Source organism: Triticum aestivum, chromosome 1B (assembly GCF_018294505.1).
Source record: "Triticum aestivum cultivar Chinese Spring chromosome 1B, IWGSC CS RefSeq v2.1, whole genome shotgun sequence".
Classification (NCBI taxonomy): domain Eukaryota; kingdom Viridiplantae; phylum Streptophyta; class Magnoliopsida; order Poales; family Poaceae; genus Triticum; species Triticum aestivum.
In genome coordinates, this window is record NC_057795.1 from 545711531 (window position 1) to 545719350 (window position 7820).

Consider the following 7820-nt stretch of genomic DNA (forward strand, 5'->3'; position numbering starts at 1 on the left):
TGTGCCGCTACCTCTGATCAGTATTTTTTGTTGAGCATGTTAAGAGGATGGAAAACATCTTGTCTCACTGATAAATAGTTTTGTAGCAGTACTAGCTTGCCCCCCCCCCCCTCCCCGTGCTTAAATACTAGTAAATAACTACACATCAGTAATAGAATAATCACCTGTTTCAGTTTCAAAGGTTCTGATGCGCTATTTGGTAGGCCTGAAACTTGGGCTTTAGGGCTACCCATATGCTTAATCCTTGTTATGAGTGGTATATATTACAGCCCAGGCAATTAGGGGCCTGGCCCAGTTATCTTATCGTGTTAGGGGCTTAGCCGAATTATATCATTAGGAGGATTATATAAACTCATGTAAGGATCGGTTTTGAGATTAAGCAAAGAAGCAATCATATTGCTCGGCTTTCCGAGGGAGTCGGGAGACCTAACCCTAGCCTCATCCTTCCCTACGCCATTTCCTTCCTGCCACAGCCGCCGCCTCCACCGCGCAGGGACGGCGCCTAGCCGCCGGCCGCTGCGCCCTCGCCCTCGTCCTCCTCCATCCTTCCCCTACAATCTCCGCCCTAGAACCGGCAGAACCCTATCTCCTAACACCTTGGTATCAGGTAGCTCGGTTTCGACCATGTCTTCACCACCACCAATTCCGCCGCTGCCCACCACCACCGTGTCGCCGCCGATCCTTTCCACCGCGTCGCTGGCCCTCCCCACCGTGTCGCTGGGCTCCACCGACGGCGCCTCCACCGGTCAGTCGTCGCCCCCCTCCGCCGGTTCGTCGCCACCACCCTCCACCGCGTCGCTGGTCTACTCCCTGGCGGAAATCACCGGCATCCTCAACGATCTCGTCACAACCGTCCAGGGGATCTGCCTCTACTTGGTCGGGCCCTATGGGTTGCCGCCGACCGCGTCACCAACCATCGCCGCTCGGCCGATGCTGCTGCTGTGGCAGCCGCCACCCCTGGCGGCCTCCGCCGCGCTCGCCGGGACACTGCAGCCACAACTACAGCTACCGCCGCCACCGCCCTAGCAGCCCTGGCAGCCGCCGCACCCAAGGGCCACAGCGACGCTGGTCGGGCCGCTGCAGCCCCCGCTGTCGCAGCAGCCAGCCCCCGCCACTGCCTCGCTCTGGCCACAATGGCCGGCCGCGGCCATCGCGGCACCCGCCGCCTCCGCCGTTTCCATGTAGTAGCAGCTGCCACTGCAGGTGCCTCCGTCGCCCAGCACCGGGCTGACTACAACCGCGCCGGCGGGCGTGCCGATTCAGCAAGTGTGATTTCCGCCCTAGCCGTCACAGCTTCCGGCTTGGTTTGCCGGGACGTCACCGCCGCCAGTCTTCACCATGGCCGCGGACCAGCTGGCGCCCTCCCTGCCGAACGGCGGGCCCTCCGGCGCCGCGGGTTTCCACGCTGGATTCGACAGGCCACCACTTCCCAGCGAACCACCTGTGCACACCTACCCAACGCCATCCTCTTTGCTGCTCCGTACCGCCGAGCCATACGCTCACGGTGGTCATGCTTAGACACCGCCGTGCTTCGCCAAGCTCGACTTCGCTACCTACGACGGCGCCGAGGACCCCCTCAACTGGCTCAACCAGTGTGAGCAATTCTTCCAGGGGCAATGCACGCTCGCATCGGAACGCACCTGGCTCGCCTTCATTTCACCTTCGGGGCGCCGCACAAACGTGGTACTACGCCCTCAAGCAAGACGAGGGCGGCATGCCCCCATGGGAGCGATTTCGCGAGCTATGCCTCCTTCGCTTCGGGCCGCCGATACGCGGGAGCCGGCTGGCGGAACTCGGCCGCCTCCACTTCACCTCCACGGTGCAGGACTTCGCCGACCGCTTTCAGGCCCTGGCGTGCCACGCGCCCGGTGTAACGGCTCGCCAGTGGGCCGAGCTCTTCGTCGGCGGTCTGCCGGATCATATCCGCGTGGACATGGAGCTGGCGGGACCCCAGAACCTCCAGGCGACCATGTACTACGCCCGCGCATTCGAGCGCCACGTGGTGGCCATCCAGCAGGCATCACCGTCCCGGTCCGCTGGGCTGCCACCCGGGCCAGACGTTCCCGCGCAGGGTCGGCCTGCGCAGGTTTCCACGGCACCCGTCGCGGCGCGCCCATTCTGCCGGCTCACCTCGACCGAGCAACTCGAGTGTCGCCGCCAAGGGTTGTGCTTCAACTGTGACGAGCCCTACATGCCCGGCCACGTCTGCCCGCGACTCTTCTACCTGGAGGGTGCGGACTACATTGAGGCTGCCGCTGCCGCCGCCGGCCTCGGCGACCTTCCCTCCCAAGCTGCCGTGGAGGTGTTTGGCGACGGTTGATCTCCTCGAGGAGTTCCGCAAGCGCTTCCCCGCCTTCCAGCTCGAGGACGAGCTGTTTGTGCAGGCGGGGAGAAATGTTATGAGCGGCATATATTACAGCCCAGGCAGTTAGGGGCCTGGCCCAGTTATCTTATCGTGTTAGGGGCTTAGCCCAATTATATCATTGGGAGGATTATATGAACTCATGTAAGGATCCGTTTTGAGATTAAGCAAAGAAGCAACCATAATTGCTCGGCTTCCTTAGGGAGCCGGGAGACCTAACCCTAGCCTCCTCCTCCCCTGCGCCATCTCCTTCCTGCCACAGCCGCCGCCTCCACCGCGCAGGGACGGCGCCCAGCCGCCGGCCGCTGTGCCCTCGCCCTCGTCCTCCTCCATCCTTCCCCTACAATCTCCACCCTAGAACCGGTAGAACCCTAGCTCCTAACAATCCTCCCTTGGGTTCCATAAATATATCTAGTTAGAATTGGCCCCAAGAAAAAACACAACAAATTATTTCGTCTTCTTTCATTTTGATTTTTAACCTAGTTTGTTCTTTGAGTGATGGATTTGGAGAGGAGTTGAGAAGACTGAAACATGTTTCATTTTGAAAGAGAATTAGCTTGCCATCATTCTAAAGATTTCTTGACGAATACCAAAAGCATTGCATTCATGGATTAAGATTACACATGCTTCTTTAGGTAGCAAAGTTTGGATGAACATGGCTTCTGGCTTGGTTGGGTTGTCGACCTTTGCATATTGTCTTGCACTAGAAGTTTAGAAAAATAATTGATTAGTAAATTTACCATTTCAAATGTGAAGTTCCCACTGTATTGTAAGGCGATGCTCTCTTTGCTAGTTATCATTCTTTCAAAGAGACTGGGCCTGGATTTTTTTTATCTCATCTGATACTGATTTGAGCATGGCCAAAAGATTTATATCTCTGTATATATGCATCTAGAATTCTAGTAGATGACACTCTGATCCCTTTATACCCCTGTGGACAGACACCTTGAGGCTAGGGAAATCAAATCCGGGTTGGTTGTCCACAATAGAAGCTTGTTCACATCAACAATTATGCTGGGGCGTGCATTCAACTGTGGAGGCTACACAAGATCGATAGAATCTCGACTAAAGAGAGAGAACGTAAATTGTGTTGTTTATGCATGTGAACATATATGCAAGTAACTTTATGCATTTTGTTTATTTTCAGCCTGGTTTGGAATAATGCAGGACGATTCTTTAGGGGAACATATGACACTCATTGCTGGATATTGTGTCTGTTAACATCGAAGTTCTTGTACTAGTTGTGCGGACGTGGACGCTTCTGCTTAGAACAGTAGTGTGTAAATTCCATGCGAATGTAGCTCCTTCATTAGTCAAAGTGATACCGCGACACTCTCGACTAAATTTTGCCAAGTTACTAAATTCAGGCCAACCAGTGTCCGTTTATCGGACAGATTTAGTAGAATTGATCTCCACAATTCCACAATAGTGGCATGTTTTTTCAACTTACTACGTTGTAAAGCCTATTACGTGGCGCATAGTAAGATCGAATCCCCCACGTATCCTTTAAGGGCAAAAGGAAGGTGCATTGAAGAACATGGGATGATTTGCTGCAACCAAAAAATAAAGGAGGTGTTGGTTTCAGAGATTTTCGTATATTTAACCAAGCTTTATTAGCCCGACAAGCTTGGAGATTGATCTCTAAGCCCAACAGTCTATGTGCACAAATTTCGTAGTAATGCATCCTCATCATGGCAAGCTATAAGTTATGGACTAGATCTTCTTAAAAAGGGTTTGATTTGGAGAGTGGGCAATGGAAGGAATATTCGAGTATGGCGTGATAATTGGATTCCTAGGCCTTATTCTTACAAGCCTGTCACTGTCCAAGGAAGGTGCAGAATATAAGATACATTTCAGAATTGCTTAATAAGAATGGCTCATGGAATCTGGCCTTGCTACAACAGTTTTTCTTGCCGTCTGATATTAATGAGATCATGAAAATCCGAGCGTCGCCACAACTGGAGGAGGATACGCTGGCATGGGGACCGGGCAAGTACGGTATTTTTTTCAGTAAAAAGCACATACAATTATGGCTTTGAGGAAGCACATAGAGACACTTCAACTGGGTCTAGTTCTCATCCGGATGGGAGTCGGTCTTGCTGCAAGTTCGTTTGGTCTTCGGATGTACCTCCATCAGTACGAAATTTTGCATGGTGAGCAGCAACAAATTCCTTACCAACCTGGCAGAATAAACACAAACAGGGGCTGGAAACTACTGATTTTTGTCCGGTTTGTGCGACTGAACAGAGGACTGTTTTCATACTTTATGCCGCTGCACTTTTGCACAGATGCTATGGGACTCTATGGCGCAGGTATGGACCCTCCCTTCTATAACTACCATGCAAAACAATGGGGACGAATGGCTTTTGCAGGCTCTTGAACCGTTGCCAGATATTGAGCGTTCAATGCTTTTGATGACACCCCGCAAAAAAAATGCTTTTGATGACATTATGGAGGGTGTAGCATATCCGCAATGAGGTTGTTCATCATAAACCACCGCCACCCATGGAAGTGTCTAGAACGTTCTTGATGAGTTCCTGGACTCTCTTATTGGTATTAAGATTGATCCATCCACCGACCCTAGTAAGTGTAAGGCAATTATAACATATGATATTGCTCATCGACCTTCACATGTGATAAGGAGTGAGGCAGGTCCTAAGTGGATTGCTCCCAAAGCTGGTTGAGTGAAGCTGAGTTCTGACGGTTCTTACGCGGAGGATGGTTCGGCAGGAGCCGGTATGTTGCTACGAGATGGCAAGGGGCCATCATTTTCACTTCGTGTAGACAGCTTTTTTCTTGTCGAGATGCTCTTGAAGCTGAACTATGTGCGTGCATGGAAGGTTTGTCTTTCGCTATTCAAATAAGTGACCTGCCAGTGGAGGTCGAGATGGACTCAATTATTACAGGGAAATTGATCCAGGCAAATGAAGTTGATAGATCGATTTATTTGTCGCTTGTTAAGGAGATTAGATATTTTATGTCTCTTCGTGAATCATGTATTACTCATGTAAATCGTAGCCAAAATAAGGTTAGTGATAGCATAGCAAAGTTTGCTTGTTTAGAGGGCAGAACTATGACTTGGTTAGGCTCAGCCCCAGGTTGCTGTTGAGCTTGCTGCGATTGATTGTATGAACACTTTTGAGTGTGAGTAATTCATGATTTTATCCGCAAAAAGAAAGAAGAATCAGGTTTTGGATCCACTCTCTCAATAATATATATGTATCAAATCAGAAAATTATGTTGCTTCATTGTCATATGGTTGGCAGAGAAGACCGGGGCAAAAAAAAACCCTGATAAGTGCCACACGCGTCGCACAAACACATGGCAGTTGTCAAGCATGACAACTTTTTTTCGGATGATAAGTTTCTTTTTTTTTGGTTTTTTTCTTTTCCGGATGGAAACTTTAGTTATAAAAAAACGTCAGGGCTGGAGTGCTCCATGCCACCCGTGTGACACTTATCATTTAAGGAAAAAAAGAACTATTGACCGTATATATCACTTCGACTCCTTAACCGCTTGCACAATTACAACTGAGACCGAAGCGCCAATCGGCTAGATCAAGCGACATCGATCCCCTGCGAATGCAAAGCACTGTACCTTGTCCCTTTATTTAGAACACTTATTTTGAAATTATTATTTTTAGAGAGAACCATTTTCTTTTTTGGGTTTTTTAGGGGTTTTTCTTTTTTGGGCGAACCATTGTACTTGCCAGGCTAGGTTAGAACTCTCTATGGGCCTAACAATGCTAAAATAGCCCACGAGAAGAAAAAAGTCGAACCTTCTCGAGAGAGCCCAGGCGGCCCAACAATGCTCTTGTACCTCGGTTTCTCCGAAATTCCCCGCAGTCAGCAGAAACCCTAGGACAGCTTCTCAAAAAGGAAACCCTGCGACAGGAGTCACAGGACTAGCGGCGGTGACCACTCTCCCCAGAAAGTTCCCAACCCCCCATTTCTCAGAGCAGGTTGCCATGTCGTCCGCAATCGCCGCCGCCGGCAAGCCATCGGGATCCGCCTCCGCCATCGTCGGCACCTCGGCGAGAGGGTATCATACCCTCAAGATCGACGGTTACTGGTGCACCAAGGTGACCCCCACGGGTGAGTTCCTCCAATCCAGCCAATTCTCCGTCGGCGGCCGTTGCTGGCGCATCAACTATTACCCCAATGGCATGGACTCCCAAACAGCGGGTTATATATCAATTTACCTCAAGCTCGATGAAATTGCAACCGAGGATGTGAAGGCGATGTTCACTATTGGTTTCGCCAAGGTGCCTGAGAAGCGACTGCCGTGGCCGTGGGCATGCACACCTGTAAGTGTTTTTGGTGGTGAGCAAATGCGGGGCTATCCGAAGTTCATCAAGAGGGAGGATTTGGAGAAGTCGGAGTATCTCAAGGACGATTCTTTCACAATCAGGTGTGAGATCGTCGCGTCCAGGACATCTGCACCAAAGAGGCCAGAGCTCCAAAGTTTGTCACTGTGCCCCCACCTCAGCTGAACCAGCACCTCGGTGATCTCCTCAAGACCGGCAAGGGCGCCGACGTTGTGTTTGAGGTAGGCGGTGAGTCGATTGCGGCACACCGTTGCGTGCTTGCGTCCCGGTCGTCAGTCTTCAATGTGGAGCTCTTTGGTGCTATGAAAGAGGGCAACACAGCCAGTGTCATACGCATAGATGACATGGAGGCACAGGTGTTCAAGGCATTGCTCTACTTTGCCTACACTGATTCGTTGCTAGAGACAGAAAAAGAAGATGAAGAAGCCATGTACCCGCATCTGCTCGTTGCGGCCGACATGTATGATATGGAGAGGCTAAAGCTGATTTGTGAGGAAAAATTATGTGAGCACATCAAAATAGACTCTGTTCCGACCATCCTGGCACTTGCTGAGAAGTACCATTGCAATGGGCTGAAGAAGGCATGCTTTGATTTTCTCAGCTGCCCGGCACGTCGGAGCGCAGTCGTGTCCACTGATGGCTTCAAGCATTTGTATAAGAGCTTTCCTTCTCTTGTGATGGAGCTGATTTCCATGCCCTCGCCACCTTAGCTGAGTGATGCCAAGTATTTTAGCAATGATAGTTCATTGCATTTCTGCAGACCTACCAATAATAATCCAGCGGTTATTTTGTTTCATTTGAATGCTTTGGACAAGTAATGCAAGGCAGGCACTTGAACTCTTCTTTCCTCATGAGGTATCAAAATATAGTTTCATCTCTATTTTGATGTTTGGAGACTGCATCCATACTGGTCTATTTGTTATTCCAAGAATTACCTATTATTTCTTGCCCAATATATTTATAGTTTGCAATTACATATATACAATGATGTCGACTAATTAAATCTCTACTGGGGCACAACAAATACTTCCCATGCTGCTTTCTCCCTATGCATCAAATTAGTTAAGCCGAAAATATGCACATGCTTTTTTTGGCCCAATTATTTTTTGCACATGTTGGTAATGGGAAAAG

General features: G+C 50.2%; 1 pseudogene; it reads left to right on the forward strand.

The window, feature by feature from the left end:
* Positions 1-6236: 6236 nt before the first annotated feature.
* LOC123094393 (BTB/POZ and MATH domain-containing protein 1-like) lies at positions 6237-7465 on the forward strand (annotated as a pseudogene).
* Positions 7466-7820: the final 355 nt, after the last annotated feature.